This window comes from Solanum dulcamara, chromosome 1 (assembly GCF_947179165.1).
Source record: "Solanum dulcamara chromosome 1, daSolDulc1.2, whole genome shotgun sequence".
NCBI lineage: Eukaryota > Viridiplantae > Streptophyta > Magnoliopsida > Solanales > Solanaceae > Solanum > Solanum dulcamara.
In genome coordinates, this window is record NC_077237.1 from 79,161,514 (window position 1) to 79,181,157 (window position 19,644).

General features: G+C 33.8%; 1 long non-coding RNA gene and 1 other non-coding gene across 2 annotated transcripts; both read right to left on the reverse strand.

Annotated features, from left to right (window-relative positions):
* Positions 1 to 7,723: 7,723 nt before the first annotated feature.
* On the reverse strand, positions 7,724 to 7,796 carry TRNAK-CUU (transfer RNA lysine (anticodon CUU)). Its single transcript has one exon. It is a non-coding gene; the product is annotated as a tRNA-Lys (tRNA).
* Positions 7,797 to 10,123: 2,327 nt separating this feature from the next.
* Positions 10,124 to 18,990, reverse strand: LOC129889207 (uncharacterized). The gene is made up of 3 exons (XR_008766847.1): positions 18,902 to 18,990; positions 11,269 to 11,372; positions 10,124 to 10,449 (listed from the first exon to the last, which is right to left on the reverse strand). It is a non-coding gene; the product is annotated as an uncharacterized LOC129889207 (long non-coding RNA).
* Between the last annotated feature and the right edge of the window lie 654 nt (positions 18,991 to 19,644).

Below are 19,644 nucleotides of genomic sequence, written 5' to 3' on the forward strand. Positions count from 1 at the left end.
TTTCTCGCCCAAAAATTCACCGTAGCTGCACCTGCTATATTGGTTCACCCTAAGACTTCTGTTAAATAATAAAGCAACGGTCGTCTTCCCAAGATAGGAAACTAACATGTGGTCATCAAGAAAATCTTTAAAATGGACAATGTACGAAGCAAAAATGAGATATTTAGGACAATTGTACATGTTTAAAAACTCTATCCTCTGTTACAATAAGAAGGTAAAATCCTATTCCACTGAATTAGAAGCATCAAAAGCAAATACACATCACAGAAGACATTCTTTATGACTTCACGGGGATTAACTTCTTTTCTCATTGCTCTCTTCCGGTTTCCCGATCCTCGGCCCAGAAAGCGAGAATTTCTTTACTTTCTGCAAAAGAACATGAAAATTACCATTATATGCAAATTTCCAACTCACAACAAGAAGTGTAATGAACACCAAGGAAAATAATTAATGAATCAATAACCACTACGCACAAGGGAGCTAAAACTTATAGTAGCTTCTCCCGCGGATATATAATCCTTCGAATGCTATGACAAGTTGGAGTGTTGGAAAAAAAATTCATCTGAATTTGTAGACAGAGACTGCTACAAGTTTCTTATGCATGTTTTCTGCTTAGATGCATAACAGAAAGCCTCATGCAAGAACAAAATGTTCATTATTAAACTTTTCTTTGACACATACTTTTCTTTCAAGAATTAGCCTCCTACTAAAGAAGCCAAAATTGGTGGTATTTGGAAAATAAAGCAACCAACAGGAAGCATGCTTCCATAAGAGCTTTAGCCTTCAAGGCAATTGTCTGTGGTAGCAAGATATTTGATAAGCTTAAATGGAGTAACATGGTCAGTAAGGATCCATTCATATAGTTGACCTCAACCTGCTTGAAGTTCTATAAGGGTGCTATATGACAGAAAGATGTCTACAAAAGTGGGTAAGTTTTACAGAACAGTTATAAGACTGACAATGTTCTATGATAGTGAATGTTGGGCGGCTAAAGTCCAACGTATCAGCAAAATGAGTGTTTGTAGAGATGCGGATGGTAAGATGGAAACTAAAAAATGATCACATTCACCAGAAGGTGCAAGTAACAAGCATTGAGGATAAAATGAGAGAAGGTAGGTGAGATTGTTAAGTCATGTCCTACGTCAACTTAATAATGCACTGATCTATAGGTTCTTGTGAGCGTATGTGTTAAAAAGGGGACAAGATAGACCTAAAATCATATGAAAAGTTATCTTGAAAGACCTAGGCACAATGGAAGAGAAAGATCCATACAAGTGATATATAGTAGTTGGGAATAGGTTAAATAAAACGTTGTTAGTATGTAGTATTTTAATCTTATATTTATATGACAGTAGCAATACAAAATAACTTGTAATATTGTTATTATTACTTTTTTATACATACATTTAGTTTGGTATGATGATGACACGACCTGAGACAAAATGGAGAAACATGACCAGGATTCATGTAACCGACCCCAACTTGTTTAAGACTGAGGTATTGTTGTTAGTGTACATATAAAACAAGAAATAATGTGTTAAATGTTCTGCAGGCACTCCCAACCTTGTATCTTTTTAAGTACAGGGCTAGCTGCTCCATCAGTCAAACATGTTCCACTGTCACATTTTACCTTGACAAATTTGTTCATGAAATTTTAGTATATGAGAATGGGAAATAGCAAAGTTGGCGGTGGAAAAATAGTATTGAGTTAGTTTTATGAATTTGTGAAGTGATCTGTTTCCTCTTTCTATCGTGATGTAATTGAACTTCTATAAAGTCCATATTGCTATTCTGGCTTAAGATTTTTGCATTAAAACTAGCCTTCTGCACTAGATTTCAACATTTGTATGTTATTGTCTCATCTAGGTGTCCACTTAGATTTGTTTTTTGCTGAACTGAAGAACTTAAAATCTATTGTTGCTCGGACTCTTCAAAAATGTCAATGGGTGCATGTCAGGTTCTTCAAAAGTAGTATATTTTTGGAGAATCAGACACGGGTGCAGCATTGAAAGTGAACAACTTAACTTAAAATTAAAGCAGTGCAAGGAAATTGTAATCAGTTTTTACAAAACGGGGACATGTCTTAACAATGTGATCCCTAAAGTGTTTTTGCATAAAAGTAAAGCAACAGATAAAGGGGGTGCATCCAAGAAAACATTTACTTCCATAGCTAGTCCATGTATCCACTAAGATTTGAACACAATGTTGTCTGATATTATGGTTTACCGTAAAAATACATGCTTTAATTACAGCAATACAATATTGGCCGAACAGTAGCATCATATAATTTTTTCCTATTCCCCTACCAAAAAGATCTCTAGATATTCATTTTATCATGGCAAAATACATAAATTGCCCCTTTAAGTTGCCTGCAACAACCAGAGTCACCTTAACTTTATCAATGACCAGATAAACACCTCTACTTGACACAGTTGTCTCATGAACACCTCACGCGGACATGACAAAATGTTTGTTCTTCGTTCAACTTTGGGTGCGTGAAGGGATTAAAATCATATATATATTTTTTTTCCTTCAAAAGAACATGTGGACCTAACCTCTCCTCTCCCCCCTCATCCATTTTTTTCCACCATCTCTGCCCAACTCCACTGTAAACCATCATTTTCAAACACTGTTTTTCTCCACGTCCTCTAAGCAATCCAAAACCCCACATATCCTAAACTTGAATTTCTGAAATTTTCCTTTTAGTTTCCAAAACTATCCAGAAAGTTCCATTTTTCATTCATGGTGTCAATCAATTTCAACCTATTCAACAAATGGTTAAACAAACCTCCAATGCCATTTCAACCAATGAGTCTTCTATCCCACTATGATTCCTTAAAACCCGACCAAAATTTCCCACCTTCTGCAGCCCGGTGGTCTAGTTCTTGGTCCAAGCTGAAGAAGGGGATGGGATGGGAGAAAAAGGGATGTTAGGAAGAAGAAGGGGAGGGGGAATGGTAGGTCTCTCTTTTTGTTTTGGTTTTCTAAATTATTATTTTTTTAAAAAATATACGTGTCAATAATTGATTTGTTTGTATGACACGTCAGCTGCAATTGTAATTCACGCATAAGGTTTAGTGGCCTCGTGTGTTCATAAGACACACCTGTGTCAAGTTGAAATGTCTATCTGGTTGTTGTGGACAACTTAAAGGGGAAATTTATGTATTTCGCCTTTATTATCAGCATGAAATAATTAAATTAGTAAATCAAACGTTATCTACTTCAACAATACAACAGAATACCAACCTCAAGATTCTTTTTAGCTTTCATTTTCTTTTCTACTCTAATTCTATTACTTACATATGTTAAGAAGTGAAACAAGAGGAAACTATTAGCTTCTCATGAATCATGAGTATATCATTTCCTCACCTTCCAATGATCTTGAAGGGAAAGCAAAGATATTAAAGGAATTAGCCATTGGACATGAAATTTGAACTCAACATTGAAGTAGTTTCTAAAGTGGCTCATAACTCAGCATAAACAAAACACACTTGGTGAGATCTTCCCATCTGCCTTACGGCCTTAGTTTTGGTGGCAGTGTGCTGGTGGTAGGTGGTGAATACCTAGTGGGATAATCAAGGTGCTTGCAAGAAGTCTCTGACACCATTGTTATTATAAAAATTGTGCATAACAATTTGTGTATCTTCAGTGACTTCATCTATTATAAGCACCTATGGAAACAGCATGGTTCTATCACATAAACAAAACTGTTCCAACATTCCCCTCAAAATTCATTTTGTTTTCTTCCTCATTTAAAATGAACGAACAAGACTATAGCCAGTCACTTCTTAAAGATATTATTTTCCCTGATCCTTTCTGTGATCAAGAAGTTTCACCTTAAATATGGGAAAAGCCTGCAACTCTAGAACAAAAAATAACTTTGTTTCACTCAACAGGTAGTTTATCTACTCTAAAGATGGTGGAAAACAACAAATCCACTAGCCTCTGCATTTCTAAAATTTGATGTGTCCTATATCAACTTGCGCCTAGACTAGTAGTCAATGTAATACATGTGCTTCCCATTTGCAAGTATTGAGTAAATCTACCCACCAAAGGCTTAAACTCACATAGTGTTGTCACCTTAGGTCCTAAGGTTGTTACTCCAATTCTTCCACCCTAGCCCCCACTCCCACCACCAGGGGCGAATTTATAGCCTGAAATATGGGGCACGTGAACCCGTGGTCTCTCCGTAAAACTAAGTATTTTATGTATATATTTTCTAAAAGTGGTAAAAATATTATCTGTTGGCACCCATGCTAAAAAACGACTAAATGGTGCACTTGGTTGAATGTTGAGTTATTTACCTAGACGACTAAGGATCAATTCCCACTCAATATATCCTTTCCTTCTTTTTTTTTTCCCTTAGTGGTGCACCATGTTCTAGAAATCCTAAATTCACCTCTACCCCCACCCCTGCAGTACTTATAGCTCAATTTTGTTCAGAAAAAAAAGGATTTTTTCCCTCTAAACCCTTAATTATAGTTCCTCTGCCTGGAGTATCTAGTTATTAACCACACAAAGGTGAAAAATGCAAAAGCAAAACTCAAATGGAGCAAAAAGCCAACAAGGAACAAAGACTAATTTTATCAAACCAAAATAACAGCGGAAAAAATTGAAAATTACCTTGTTGATGATGCATTGTCGCAAAGCTTCAAGCATCCTTTGGCATTTCTCGTTATCGTAAGGGGATTCAGTGGCGCAATTTAGAAGATCAAGTGCTTCTTGCCCACAAACGGGTTGAGAATTTGGTGGGGCGTCCATCACAACACTGTTGAGGATTTTGTGAATAGGGTTTATCGTATTTGGGAATTGGGAATGTAAGTATAAAGATTGAATTCTGGAATCTCTGCCCACTGTGTTTTTTTCTCTTACATAAACAGTGGGCAATTTTCTTCTTCTGCAAGAATGTTCCAAAAGGAGACAAAGGATTATGTTTTGAGTTGACTTAAATTATTTTAACTAGTTTATAAGTTATATGTGGGATAGTTTAATTTTTTTTGGCTTATAAATTATTTTCAGCTTAAAACTTGCTTTAAATAAGTTAAGTCAAACATATTTAATTATTTTTTTGAATTTATTTTAAGCACAAAATAATTTTAAGTTGGTCAGTCAAATACTCAAAAAAATTTGAAAACAGTTTATAAGAAACTTATAAATCGATCCAAATGGGCTCTTAAGTGTCAGTTTGATTTAAGGAAAAATTACTTGATTGAGTGCTTTTTAAAAATTAATTACTGATTTTAGTGATATTTTTTATTTATTACTATTTATAGCAATATATAGCAATATTATGATAACTCTACACTTGTATTAAAAGTGAATTATGCATACAATATAAATGTATTATAAGTGTTTTAAAATATATATTATGTTTGTGTAGTAAGAAACTAACATAATGTATTATAAGTCTATTAAAATATGTGATAAATGTATTATCCATCTATAAAACTTGTATTATATATGTTCTATAAATAGTTCTCTGCAATATGTATTAAAACTGTATCATAAATGTATTATAAGTGTTCAGTGAAATTATTTTTTTATTGCTATAAATGGTGAATATTTTCTTAATATTGTATATTTATGTAAGTTTCTCATGATTTAACTTATTTTGAAGCAACTTATAAACTAAAAAAAATAAGTTAGGGTAGCCCAACTTATTTTTTTGGCAACAAACCTAATTATTTTTTGAGCTTATTTTAAACACAAAATGACTTTAAGTTGGACAGACAAACACTCAAAAAGGCTGAAAACAGCTTATAAGCAACTTATAAACCAATCCAAACGGGCTCTTAGAAAATTCCAAAACATTTTCATAATATAATGTTTATATTTGGCGGAATACCGATATATTTCATTTCGATACTTAAATTATGATCAGTTATTTGAAATTATAAAATGAAATCAATGTTCGAACATGTGATTTCATGATTTTAACTCATTTGGTAAATTTTCAAATTCTCCAAAGTTTTATTTGACCCACAAATTTATATTTTGTAAAAAGAAAAAATCACTGGTAATATCTATATATTTTTTGCGAGAATACCAAAAAAATGATGAGATAATCACGGAATATGAACATAATGATATAGTTTCTAATGATATGACCTTATTCCATTTTATAGAGTAGTACACAACAATTCATATTCATTTTACCTTTTTATTGAACTAAAGTTCAAACAATAAATATGTTATTTTAAAAATAGCTTTATGATAGCTTTGTAAGACTGTGTACTATAGACCCTTGTGGTCAGACCCTTCCCCGAACCCCGTGCATAGCGGGAGCTTTAGTGCACCGGGCTGCCCTTTATATTTTTTATCATGAACTTTTGCTTTGAATTTTTGCTTATTTGGTAAGATTGTATAAAAAACGGGGGCAATTTTATAGTTCTCATAATTTATGGAGATTTTATGTTTATGAGCAAAAAATAAAACTTAAAAATTCAAATTATATGTCCAAACAAAATTTTTAACTTCATTCATATGATTTCATATCATGATTTTATCTCATATGGCCAAATTGACCCTTAATAACTCAATTAGTTGGTTACATAAAAAAAATTCACTTTATTAGTGAAACTTCATTCTCTCTTTACTTTTACATGAGCTACTAAAATTCCGATAAATTTAAGAATTGGTAATGTATTAAGCATTTATATATTTATGGTAAATAATGCTTATTTGGTTAAGAAATAAAACTATTCCTTTGACTAGTTAAAAGAATTTCAAAAACTTCTTTGTTGCAAATTAAACTTTACTTGTACGATAGTTAAAGAAAAAACTTCCAATGTCATCTCTTTAACAATATTTATCGAATGTTAATTTTCCTATTAGTGTCAATTTCAAGTTTATAGTGCCTTTTTGGTCTTTAGTAACTTAGAACTCTTATTTCTCAGGCATACCATTTTGGAAATGCTATTATAATAGAAAAAAAAATCATACATCCTTTCATTTCTCTTTGAAGGCCTTTGTCCTATTTTGGTAAGACTTGATCTGAATCCTTTTGATGTCCCACGATTCTGCTAGTTTAGAGCTAGATTTTATTTGTGAAATTATCTAATTGTTGTTGAAAAAAACTTTGGAGGTAGTGGCAAAATTAAAAATTTAAATGTCAAAGGAGATGGTTTCGATTTTGAATTCTAGATATAAAAAATCATTTGTAGGAGGCATTCCTCAAATAAATTCTATACAATGCGAATTCGGATTACTCGGGCAAATCATTAGTAGGGGAAACTACCCCAAACAAATTCTATACAACCGAATTCAAATTAGGCGAACTCTAATATGAATTTTATTTTATTTTATTTTTGAAAATTGGGAGTAAGGGAAAGGAAAATGGGAAAGGAATTACAATGTGGGGAATCGAACCCTCACCAACAAGATGAGAGTTCAGATAGCCGACCAGAAAGAAAAATTAATTAGTAGTGTTCGAAATTTTGTGTAATATATTATAATAATATTTGGTCTAATTGTACAAATATTTTATATATTATGTCCGACTAACCATTCTTAAGCTAATGTGAGTAATATTTATAGCTCGTTTGATTAGGCTTCTAAAATTAACTTCTTTAAAAAAATATTTTGTTTAGAAAAAAACGCTTTTAGTAAGAAGGGATTTGTATTTAGCCAATAAATTTTAAAAGCACTTTGAGCAAAATTAGTATTTGTCTAAACTTTTTCTACTCAAACATTTGACCAAACACTTTAAAAAACAAAATATCAGCGCCCACCGTGGGGCTCGAACCCACGACCACAAGGTTAAGAGCCTTGCGCTCTACCAACTGAGCTAGACGGGCTGTTTGTACTCGTTTCTTGTGATATATTAATTAGAAAAATAAATTACCTCAGCAAGCAAAAATAACACCTGAGATTACCAAAACTCAGATAATTCTGCAAATTAAACACAAATTCATGATTTTCAGTTCAAGTAAAAACAAAGGAAATGAAAGTTAGATAATAGATTTTCAGAGTACTTAAACTTTTGTTTTTATTATTACATCGTGAATAGGAAAAGAGAAAATGAGAGAGGAAATCAATAAGATGAAAGTTTAGGTAGCCAACTCACTAAACTATTAAGATTTCCCGAGTACTTAAACTTTCATCATATTTTCACGTAACTTTTTAGTTTTCTCACACTAAAAGAAGTGGCTAAAGCAAATAAAGTCTTATATCATCTATTAATTTTAAGCTTTTCGTATTATATTAAAAAAAAAAAATAGTAACATCCGATACAACATTGTTTCATTTACCCCGTGAAAAGTCCCAAACCTAATGATTTTGGCACCATATGACAAGTTGGAGCATAAAATAGCATAAAACAGCTAAAATTTAGAAAATTGACACCGAATATTCCATATTCATGTTTTCAAGTTATAAGATTTATATTTTATAACAGAAAAATCATTTTTAAATAGCTTTAAATTTTCAAATTTCTTCTCTCTCTCTTCAAAAGCTTTTATTCAAATATTTTTCATAAATTTCTCAAATCTTACCACTAAATCTCTCTACTTCTTTTTTCTCCCAAATCTCATTACTTTATTTTTCTCCCATCAATCAATTTATTCAAATATCCAAGTTTCCGTTCGATTTTGAATCAATCTTGGTTATAAAGATTAATGATCATTTTCTTGCACTAATCATTATACAAGGTTTTGAAAATAAACATAGTATGTATAGCTAAAATAATATATATACATATTATTATTATTATTATTATACATGCTAATATATTGATATGTATACATATTAATGTATTTAGTATGTATAGCACCCATTTATTTGAGATACATTGTGCTATTATACATATAGTGTATGTTATTGTGTATATCACATTTTGAGCTGAAATCGGTATCCATTATCATATTCAATTAACATAACTGTATCAAAATAATATGGAATATATTTTGGTAGTATCTAATTTGAATTAGAGAGATTTAACTAGATGGACGAAAGAGAGGAAATTGAGAGATTTAAGGAGATAGAATGAGAGAGACCCTTATGGAATAAAACGGGGAAAATACAGATATTTAAATGTGTTTGGCAGGAAGAAAAATGTTTTCTTCGAAAATAAGAAAATTTCTAATTTATTTTCTAGTGTTGTAGTATGTAAGCAAAAAGATTTTCTTTCAAGAGCATTTATATGTAAACAAGGAAAACACTATGGAGGTGCAAAGTGGGAGTTTGGAGGGTGACGAGGGGTGGGATGGTTAAGGGTGTAGGTTGAGGTCGTTGGGAGGTGGAGAGGGAACAATGCGTTTAAAAGATCACTTATGAAACTTGTTCTTACTCTTACTAGGAAAGTCATTTTCTTAGTTTTTAAGGAACTTATTTTCCTAGAAAAAGTGTTCTCCAAAATATTTTGATCAACTAAACATGAAAAAATTGAAAAACATTTTCCGTAAAGCTCCATACCAAACACTCGGTCACTTCCTGACATTAGCAAATTTTACCTCCCTGATGAACTATTGGGTTAATCCTCACAAATCTAAACATGTCTCTCCATAGACCAAAAACTTACACATAGGGACGACAACCAAACCGGGACACACATTGCCATGTGCTAGAACTAAAGGGTCTTTTGGGTCGCGGGATAAGAATACTAGTTCCGAGATAAAATTTAGGACTAACTTGATTTCATATTTGATTTGAGATATTAGCTAATTTCGTGATTATTTTATCTTTATAAAAAATGAAATAAAATAATCTCATGAAATATCTTTGTTTATCTCATTGCACGCACCAAAAAACGTGCCCACCTTCTTAACCAAAAAATATATACCCTGACACGCTTTAAATACATGGAAACAGAATTTGTTGCTTAATGTCCAAAAAATCGATAAAAACACCATGACCTTTGAAGACATCATTAATATGTCTGCAGCCTTGCTCTGTCTGAGACTCCTCGATTAGTTTATAGCTGCAATTGGCTGTTGTTCAAACAACATAACCAATTTGCATACCAGATGTGGTGCATCTGTAACTTACCCTTTGGAGTTTGATTCGTAATCTCGAGAAACCCCCCGAGATGAACTTCCATATAGAAGTTAGGGAATGGTCTGCAGGTAAGGAATAACTAAAGTGCAGATGAAAACGGTCAAAATGCATGCATACTTTGAACCCAGCATAGAGTTTCAACACCATTAAATTCTTGCAAACAAAAAGCAAATCAATTTGTTTCAGGAAGGACCCTGTTCAACTATTTCCCGTTTGAGTTTGATTATGCATAAGAACAGAATTTCTTAATACATAATAGATAATACAAAATACCACAGAAGAAACGGAGCCCCTCCAGAGTTGGCCACAACAACTAACCATGCCAAATTTTTGAGTCCAGCTCCGGGCAGTTGTCTCATACTTGCTTCTATCAGTCTTGTACATATGAGCAATCTCCGGCACCAAAGGGTCATCAGGATTAGGGTCTGTTAGCAGAGAACAGATAGAGAGCAATACCTGTAAGGGACAAATTAATTAAGCCTCTATAATACACCCAACTAAAATCTAATCTGATGAATGCTCTGCCAGCACTTGATTGATTGTTGAGTTATGATTAATGATAATATAGGGGCGACAAAATGGTTAAAATTTATGGTTATCGCCCGATCCTATCCATTTTAAATGGGTTGCATATCCAATCATTTCAAAAATGGGTCAACCCATATTATCCATAATAGAATATGGATAACTCATAGGCATCCAACAACTGCACTAGTTACTATTATAGTGCATCAACTACTAAGGAGTTAGTGATGTAAAAAGTAATTGAATTTTTGAAGAATACACTTTACTTTGGAAAAAGGCCACTTGCTTCTGATATTCAACTCTTAACATTACAATTTGACCGAAGGGGCAAAATCAGTTCCCACTTCGCCTCACCCAAATTCGTATTAAGACATTGTAGATTTTTTAAAACAAACCTTGAAAAACAACAAAAATGGCTTCAGGAAAATTTACTTTTCAATCTATGGCATTTGTATCAATTGGTTAAACCCAGAATGTACTCCACAAACTTGACCACACGGAAAGACAGTACTATATAGATATATAGTAATAAAGAAATCCTCCTTGAGGCCGATTTAATGAAAAAACGGAAACAAGGAGTACATGGTTGATCCAATATTTACATTGGCACCATTCTTCTATTCACTCCTTCAAGGACATTTATTCAACCAGAAAGAATACTAGTTCTCAAAAATCTCAGGATGTAGTAACCAAAATAAAAAGATCCATGTGTGGCAAGGCTGGTAACCTATACCAAGAAATTCAACTAACCTTGGAGATTGTAAGTGCAGGGCTCCACTGTTCCTTCAAAATGTCTAGGCAAATGCTGACATTGCTATTGATGTTTGGTGGAAAACCTTTGTCCTGAAAGCCACCTGCACATTTATCCCATGAAATGAGGAGGAGAAATTTGCTGACAGGGAAAAAAAAGCAAATTCGAAGTAAAAAGGTTGCAGAACATTATCCGGTGGGGAAGTGACATCCACCTCCCTCGTTGATTTTGCACATAGAAGAGAGATTCCGTGATGTGATTCTCAAGCAATGAGCAAAACTTGCACTTTAAGTTGTTAATATACCTATAAGAAAGGAGCACCGAGATTCCAACATCTCATGGTTTGTCAATGCACCAAGCCTCGACTGAAAGGGAAATCTAAGCCATCCTTCTTCAATTTTGCACAATATGATGTACTCTTCCTACCTTAGATCAGTCTCTAGTTAAGTTACACAAGCAACAGTACCACTTGGTTGAAATATACAAGTGGACAAACTATACTCTCTCTTGTTGACAATAGACTAGAATTCTATGCCTTAGTAACTTAGCAACCGTTTCAGAACAGTTTCTCAAATAACAACAAGACTTTTCATGACAGCATTAACAAAATGCACTCTGCCAATGTTAGGGCTGATGGCCTTTTACCATGTCTTCCTTATCATCCAAGCTCAGTCCACAAAACAGGAGAAATATATCCGTTTGAAACTGTAATCACAGGGCATGGGATCAGCGACAGAACTAAAGCTGAACTCAAGTACCTTCATATGTGGCATCATCTTCTCAAATACAGTGTGTTCTGCCAGCTTAAATCTTGTAACATAAGCTATTGCTGCTCATAGGTTTTGGGGAAAAAAGAACTAACAAGATTAAAATCTAATTGACCTGATGACATGGTTGTTGGGTTTTAAAGGTGTGAATAGGAAATGAAAGATTGTGACCTTTCCAAAAGGTTGTGACCGTTCCAAAAGGTTGTGACTTTTCAACAAAAGTTGTGACTTTTTTGAAGAGTTGCGACTTTTATGAAAGGTTGTGATTTTTGTGAATGATTGTGACTTTTCCGATAAGCCACAATAAGCACCTGTTCACACTACCCTTTGTTGTCTATAAATAGAAGATTTTTTCTCTCATTTTTAATACTTTTTGAATTCTCCCTCTTCTGCATATATTTTTTTACAAACAAAGTTGAGTCTTTGTGTGATTTTGTTGCTGGTTTTTGAGTTCGCTGAAATTATTGAAGTTTGAGGTACCGCTACTTCTTTAATAGTTTATCTGTTTTATCTTGGGAGGAAATAATCCTTAACCTCGGATACAGCGAGGGGATTAATTTCCTTAAGGACACACAGTGAATTCTGTGGATTCGGATACTATTTTTTTATTTTTCTTATTTGTTGTTTCTGGTATGCTAACCTTAATATAGGAGGGATAACAATCTTAAGGAATTTAATAAATATCAACATTGATAATCTCTCATTATGAAAATTGCATCTTAATGACAACAAAAATGGTTAATGTGGCAAAGTTGTGTGGTGAAGCCACTGGAAACTTTTCTAATTGTGTCATTTAATTTTACTAGTAATTTTTTTTTGGTAGCTTTTCAAATGTCACTGGTATCTTTCAAAGGATTGAAATTAGTATTTAAGAAATTTGGAACAAGTGCACTTTGTTGCTAAGAATGGGAATTTACAAAGGCACTTCGTGACTGCTCATATTTCAGAAAGAAAAAATAATAATAATAATAATATTGATGGTGGTTCAATATTTTTTTTTATTGGTGTCAAGAATGGGCTTAAAATGACAATAGTTTTATATCTTTTTCCTAGAAAGCTTTTTATCCACTAAGAATTCTTGTTCTTGTTGTTTGGTTTCAATTAGATTGAAACAATTAGGGACTTTTATGATTTTTTACTCTGTTTGAATCTAATACTGATTTGAAGAGTATAAAAACTTCATTAATGTTCAAGATTCATTTGGTTTACGATTGGAAGAACATAAAAACTTCATCGTTAAACTAGAAACAAGTTGTATATTTTTGCTTCATCTTATATTCTATTTGGAGGGCTGGAGACTAAAATCGAAAGACTTTCTACTCCAGTGATTAACTTGGTTCGAAGAAATAAAATCTTCATTAAGTTAATTGAGTTTTTGTTTTTCTTTTCGGTTTGAAGAATATAAAAACTTCATCGAGTTGAACAAAAAACCCTATTTGGTTATTCTGTTGTTTAACATTACTTTTGTTTTGACAAACAGAATGGTTGATATAAATGTATCAAGTTTTGAAGCAACCACAATGCCTTCAACCAGTAGAACACAAGTTTCTACAGCAATGGCTACTGCAGAAAAACCTGGAAAGTTTACTGGTATTAACTTCAAACGTTGGCAGCAGAAGATGTTCTTCTATCTGACTACACTCAGTCTACAACGATTTATAAATGAAGATGTTCCTATGTTAGAAGAAGGAACTCCTGACAACGAAAAATTTATTGTGACTGAGGCATGGACACATTCTGATTTCCTTTGCAAGAACTACATACTCAATGGATTGGAAGATGGCTTGTATAACGTCTTCAGTATTTGTAAAACCTCTAAAGAACTCTGGTATGCTCTTGAGAAGAAATACAAAACTGAAGATGTAGGCTTAAAGAAGTTTGTGGCTGCAAATTTTTTGGACTATAAGATGGTTGATAGCAAGACTGTGATGTCTCAAGTCCAAGAATTACAAGTCATTATTCATGATCTCCTGGCAGAAGGTATGGTCATAAATGGGACATTTCAAGTAGCAGCGTTTATTGAAAAACTACCTCCTTCATGGAAAAACTTCAAAAATTATTTGAAGCACAAGCGAAAGGAGATGACTCTTCAAGATTTGATTGTTCTTCTTGGGATCGAGGAAGACAACAAGGCTGCCGAAAAGAAGGCTAGAGGAAACTCAACAATTATGGAGCAAATATTGTTGAGGATGGTCCAAATAAATCAAAAAAGAGGAAAAAATCTTTTGGACCAAAGAACTATCCTAGCAAAAAAAAGTTCAAAGGAGACTGCCACAACTGTGGAAAAAGTGGACATAAGGCTGTGGAATGCCGTGCTCCCAAGAAGGAAAAGAAGAAAGGTCAAGCCAATATGGTTGATACAAATGGAGATGTTGAAAACTTATGTGCAATGATGACTGAATGCAACCTGGTAGGAAATCCCAAAGAATGGTGGCTTGATTCAGGAGCTACGTCGCATGTTTGTGCGGTTCGAGAAGCCTTCGCTACTTATTCCCCTGCCGCACCTGATGCGACTATCTATATGGAAATTCTGCAACGGCTAAGGTTGAAGGATATGGTAGAGTATTCCTAAAAATGACATTCGGCAAGGTGGTGACGCTGAACAAAGTTTGTCATGTTCCAGAAATGAGAAAGAACTTGGTTTCTGCCGGTCTTCTTATCAAAAATGGATTCAAGTGTGTTCTAGTTTCAGACAAAGTAGTTATCAGTAAGAATGAAATGTATTTAGCAAAAGGCTACCTCACTGAGGGTCTTTTCAAACTAAATATAATGATTGTTGATGATAATAAAGTTCAAGCTTCTTCTTACTTACTTGAGTCAAATAATTTATGGCATTCACGTTTAGGACATGTCAATCATAAAACCTTGCAAAAACTGATTAACTTAAATATATTGCCTAACTTTGATTGCAATAAGTCAAAATGTCAAGTATGTGTTGAATCTAAGTATGCTAAGTATCCTTATAAATCTATTGAAAGAAATTCTAGTCCCTTAGAATTGATTTACACAGACATTTGTGATATGAAGTCTACACCAACTCGTGGTGGGAAGAAGTATTTTATAACTTTTATTGACGATTGCACTCGATATTGTTATGTGTATTTGCTTAATAGTAAGGATGAAGCAATTGATGCATTTAAGCAATACAAGAACGAAGTGGAAAATCAATTGAATAAAAAGATAAAAATGATTAGAAGTGATTGAGGTGGAGAATACGAATCTCCTTTTGAAAAGATATGTTTAGAATATGGAATTATTCATCAAACTACTGCCCCCTACACACCACAATCAAATGGAATTGCGAAAAGGAAAAACCGAACATTAAAAAAAATGATGAATGCTTTATTAATAAGTTCCGGTTTACCGCAAAACTTGTGGGGGGAAGCTATCCTTACAACTAATCGAATACTCAACAGAGTACCCCACAGCAAAACACAAACTATTCCATATGAACTATGGAAAGGAAGAAAACCCAACTTGAAATATTTCAAAGTGTGGAGGTGTTTAGCAAAGATCCAAGTTTCTTTGCCCAAAAGGGTAAAAATCGGACCAAAGATCGTGGATTGTGTTTTTATTGGTTATGCTACAAACAACAAAGCTTGTCGATTTTTGGTTCACAAATCGGACAATCCTGAAATTAATGTTAATACGGTAATTGAATCAGATAATGCTGAATTCTTTGAAAATATTTATCCGTATAAAACTAAATATGAGTCCTCAAGTGAAAGATCTAAACGACCACGAGAAGAACCAAAGGAAAATAAACCAATCGAAGAGGATCCAAGGCGTAGCAAACGTCAAAGGATATCTACTTCCTTTGGACCAGATTTTGTGACATTCTTGCTTGAAAATAAGCCTCAAACATTTAAAGCTGCAATGTCTTCTTCTGATTCAGCATTTTGGAAAGAGGCAATCAATAGTGAGATTCAATCAATTTTGAATAACCATACATGGGAATTGGTTGATCTTCCTCTTGGAAATAAACCTTTAGGATCAAAATAGATATTTAAAAGGAAAATGAAAGCTGATGGCACTATTGATAAATATAAGGCAAGACTTGTCGTCAAAGGTTATAGACAAAAAAAGGCCTTGATTACTTTGACACATACTCGCCAGTAACAAGGATAACATCTATTCGGGTGTTAGTGGCACTTGCAGCTGTATATGGTCTTGAAATCCATCAAATGGATGTTAAGACGGCTTTCTTAAATGGAGAATTGGAGGAAGAAATTTACATGGAACAACCTAAGGGTTTCATAGTTCCAGGTAAAGAAAGGAAAGTGTGCAAACTTGTTAAGTCACTTTATGGACTTAAACAAGCACCTAAACAATGGTATGCGAAATTTGACCAAACAATGTTGGCAAATGAATTTAAGATTAATGAGTGTGATAAATGTGTTTACATTAAAAATACTCCAAATCATGAAGTCATTGTTTGTTTATATGTTGATGACATGTTGATAATGAGTAAAGACATTGCCAATGTAAATGCTACGAAGCGTATGCTTGCTAGCAAATTTGACATGAAAGACTTAGGGGTTGCTGACTTGATCTTAGGAATTAAAATTCACAAAACTCCTCAAGGTCTAGCATTGTCTCAAACTCATTATATCCAAAAGGTACTTGAAAAATACAAGTACTTAAACTTCAAAAGTGTAAAAACACCAATTGATGTGAACCTTGATCTTGCTAAAAATAAAGGTGAAAGTCAAGCTCAGTTGGATTATGCAAGAGCGTTGGGAAGTTTGATGTACATTATGAACTGTACACGGCTAGACATAGCTTGTGCTATAAGTAAATTGAGTCAATACACGAGTAATCCCAACCAAAATTATTGAATGGCAATGAAACGAGTTTTGGGGTATTTAGAACATACTCAAAACTTTTCTTTACATTACAATAAGTATCCAGCCGTTGTTGAAGGATATAGTGATGCAAATTGGATTACTGGGTCAACTGAAACTAAATCTACAAGTGGATACGTTTTCACCATTGGTGGAGGAGCGGTATCTTGGAAATCTTCCAAACAAACATGTATAGCTCGCTCTACAATGGAGTCTGAGTTTATAGCCTTAGACAAGGCTGGTGAAGAAGCAGAATGGCTTTGAAATTTCTTAGAAGATATTCCATTTTGGCCCAAACCAATGGCTCCTTTATGAATACATTGTGATAGTCAAGCTGCAATAGGAAGAGCTGGGAGCGTTATGTACAACGATAAGTGTCGTCACATACGACGAGGACATAATACCGTTAGGCAACTACTCTCTAGTGGAATTATCTCAATTGACTATGTAAAGTCAAAAGATAATATCTCGGATCCACTTACAAAAGGCCTAGCTAGAGAGGAAGTTGAGCGATCATCAAAGAGAATGGGACTATGGCTGAGGACAAATCATCATGGCGGTAACTCTACCTAGAAGACTAGAGATCCTACAATCTAGGTTCAAGGAGATCAAACAAAGTCATTGATGACGGTTCAACATTGTCAAAATAATTTTTATAATCCATTCTCATGATGCGATAATGTTCAGTAATAAGGATAAGGCATTAAGACCTTTTAATGATATCTAAGTTTGATACAAGGCATATCAAATGGTGTTTCTATGGGATAACACATTTAGATATCACCTATGTAAGTGTAAAGTGTAAGCCGCTTCAAGGAGAATCCGGTAAGGTTAGTTCTCTACGCACTTATGAACCAAGAAGTGTTCATGGCTGAAACGAACAAAACAATGAGAACCAAAAAACAGTTAAAGGGTTGATTGTGTGACTTATGTTGTCTAGGTATACACCAAAGCTCGACGGTTCAAAAATATCAAATCTACCGATTGACCGAGTATATCCGATATATGTTCACTACAGAAAGTTCAAAGGGAAACCTACTTATCCAGATGCAATTAATTCTTACTTACAAATCACACAGTTTTTTATGCATATGTTTTAACAATAGTCATTCCCTATTCATGTGGGGGATTGTTGAGTTTTAAAGGTGTGAATAGGAAATGAAAGATTGTGACCTTTCCAAAAGGTTGTGACCGTTCCAAAAGGTTGTGACTTTTCAACAAAAGTTGTGACTTTTTTGAAGAGTTGCGACTTTTATGAAAGGTTGTGATTTTTGTGAATGATTGTGACTTTTCCGATAAGCCACAATAAGCACATGTTCACACTACCCTTTGTTGTCTATAAATAGAGGATTTTTTCTCTCATTTTTAATACTTTTTGAATTCTCCCTCTTCTGCATATATTTTTTTACAAACAAAGTTGAGTCTTTGTGTGATTTTGTTGCTGGTTTTTGAGTTCGCTGAAATTATTGAAGTTTGAGGTACCGCTACTTCTTTAATAGTTTATCCGTTTTATCTTGGGAGGAAATAATCCTTAACCTCGGGTACAGTGAGGGGTTTAAATTCCTTAAGGACACACAGTGAATTCTGTGGACTCGGATACTATTTTTTTTATTTTTCTTATTTGTTGTTTCTGGTATGCCAACCTTAATATAGGAGGGATAACAATGGTTTCTAAAATCGATTAGAATGCCTATGACGGTCTCAAACACCCAGAAATTCAAACTTCATTGAAGGCCATTTACAAATGTGAGTTGTGAGCTTGTATAGGAAATGAAAAGGATCACAATCAACAGTTGACACGAGTTGAGTTGAGATTTCATATCTATACTTACCTTATAAAGTTATTAAAATGAACAAAGACGTTTCAATCCAGTTGATACGGTAAAATTACAAGCCTAGAAATGATAAGCAAATTTGAATTTTATAAAAAGAAGCAAGAGAAGTTTCAGCAAATTTACACATAGGAAGTTAATTAAACAACATAAAAGCACAACTGAAGAAGAGAAGAGAAGAAACTTTACCTTAGAGGTCCTCCTACGGTACTGCAATTCAGAATTCAGAAGCGAGAATTTTACGATGAAATTAGGACTCCATTTATATAGTAGCAAAGAAGGAAAATGCTGTATCCACTACCTAGTGCTTTTGATCTGTAACGTATATCTGTGAGAGGTAATTTTCACCTACAACCCCTAGTGTTTTGAAGATGTGACAATTAGATCCCTTAATTCTTTAAAAATGGCAGACAGCTAGCAAACTTTCTAGTTACGGGCTGCTTTCATTTTTGGATCGCACGGAAGCGTCAACCATACAAGCGTCACGTGTTAACGTCACTCATGATAATAAATATCGGGTAGAAGGGCAACGCGACGACCATTTTAAAATGTTGTATTGCATATCCTAATTAGGAATGCCAAGGAGTTTATCAAGGACATGAGGTGAGCTCAGGGTCTAGCCAATAGGTGACGACGATGTGCATGCCATGAGTGTCAGTATCGTACATTCTTAAGCAATAGTTGGAATCTAGAAATTCAGGTGAAAGTCTTGCTACTAGGATATTGTTAGATATGTTTACCAAGTTTGGTGTCATTTAGAGTTCATTTACATATGGGCTTGACTTAGCCAAGGAGTAGTGGCATTGTCATAATTAGTTTTAGCTTCTAAAGGCTACAAGTAATTTAACGAGTATAGGATGAAACTTCATGAAGTGTGAATGAAGTCAAGAGGAGTTGTAAGGAACAAATGGCACCTGATTTAGAGTTCACAT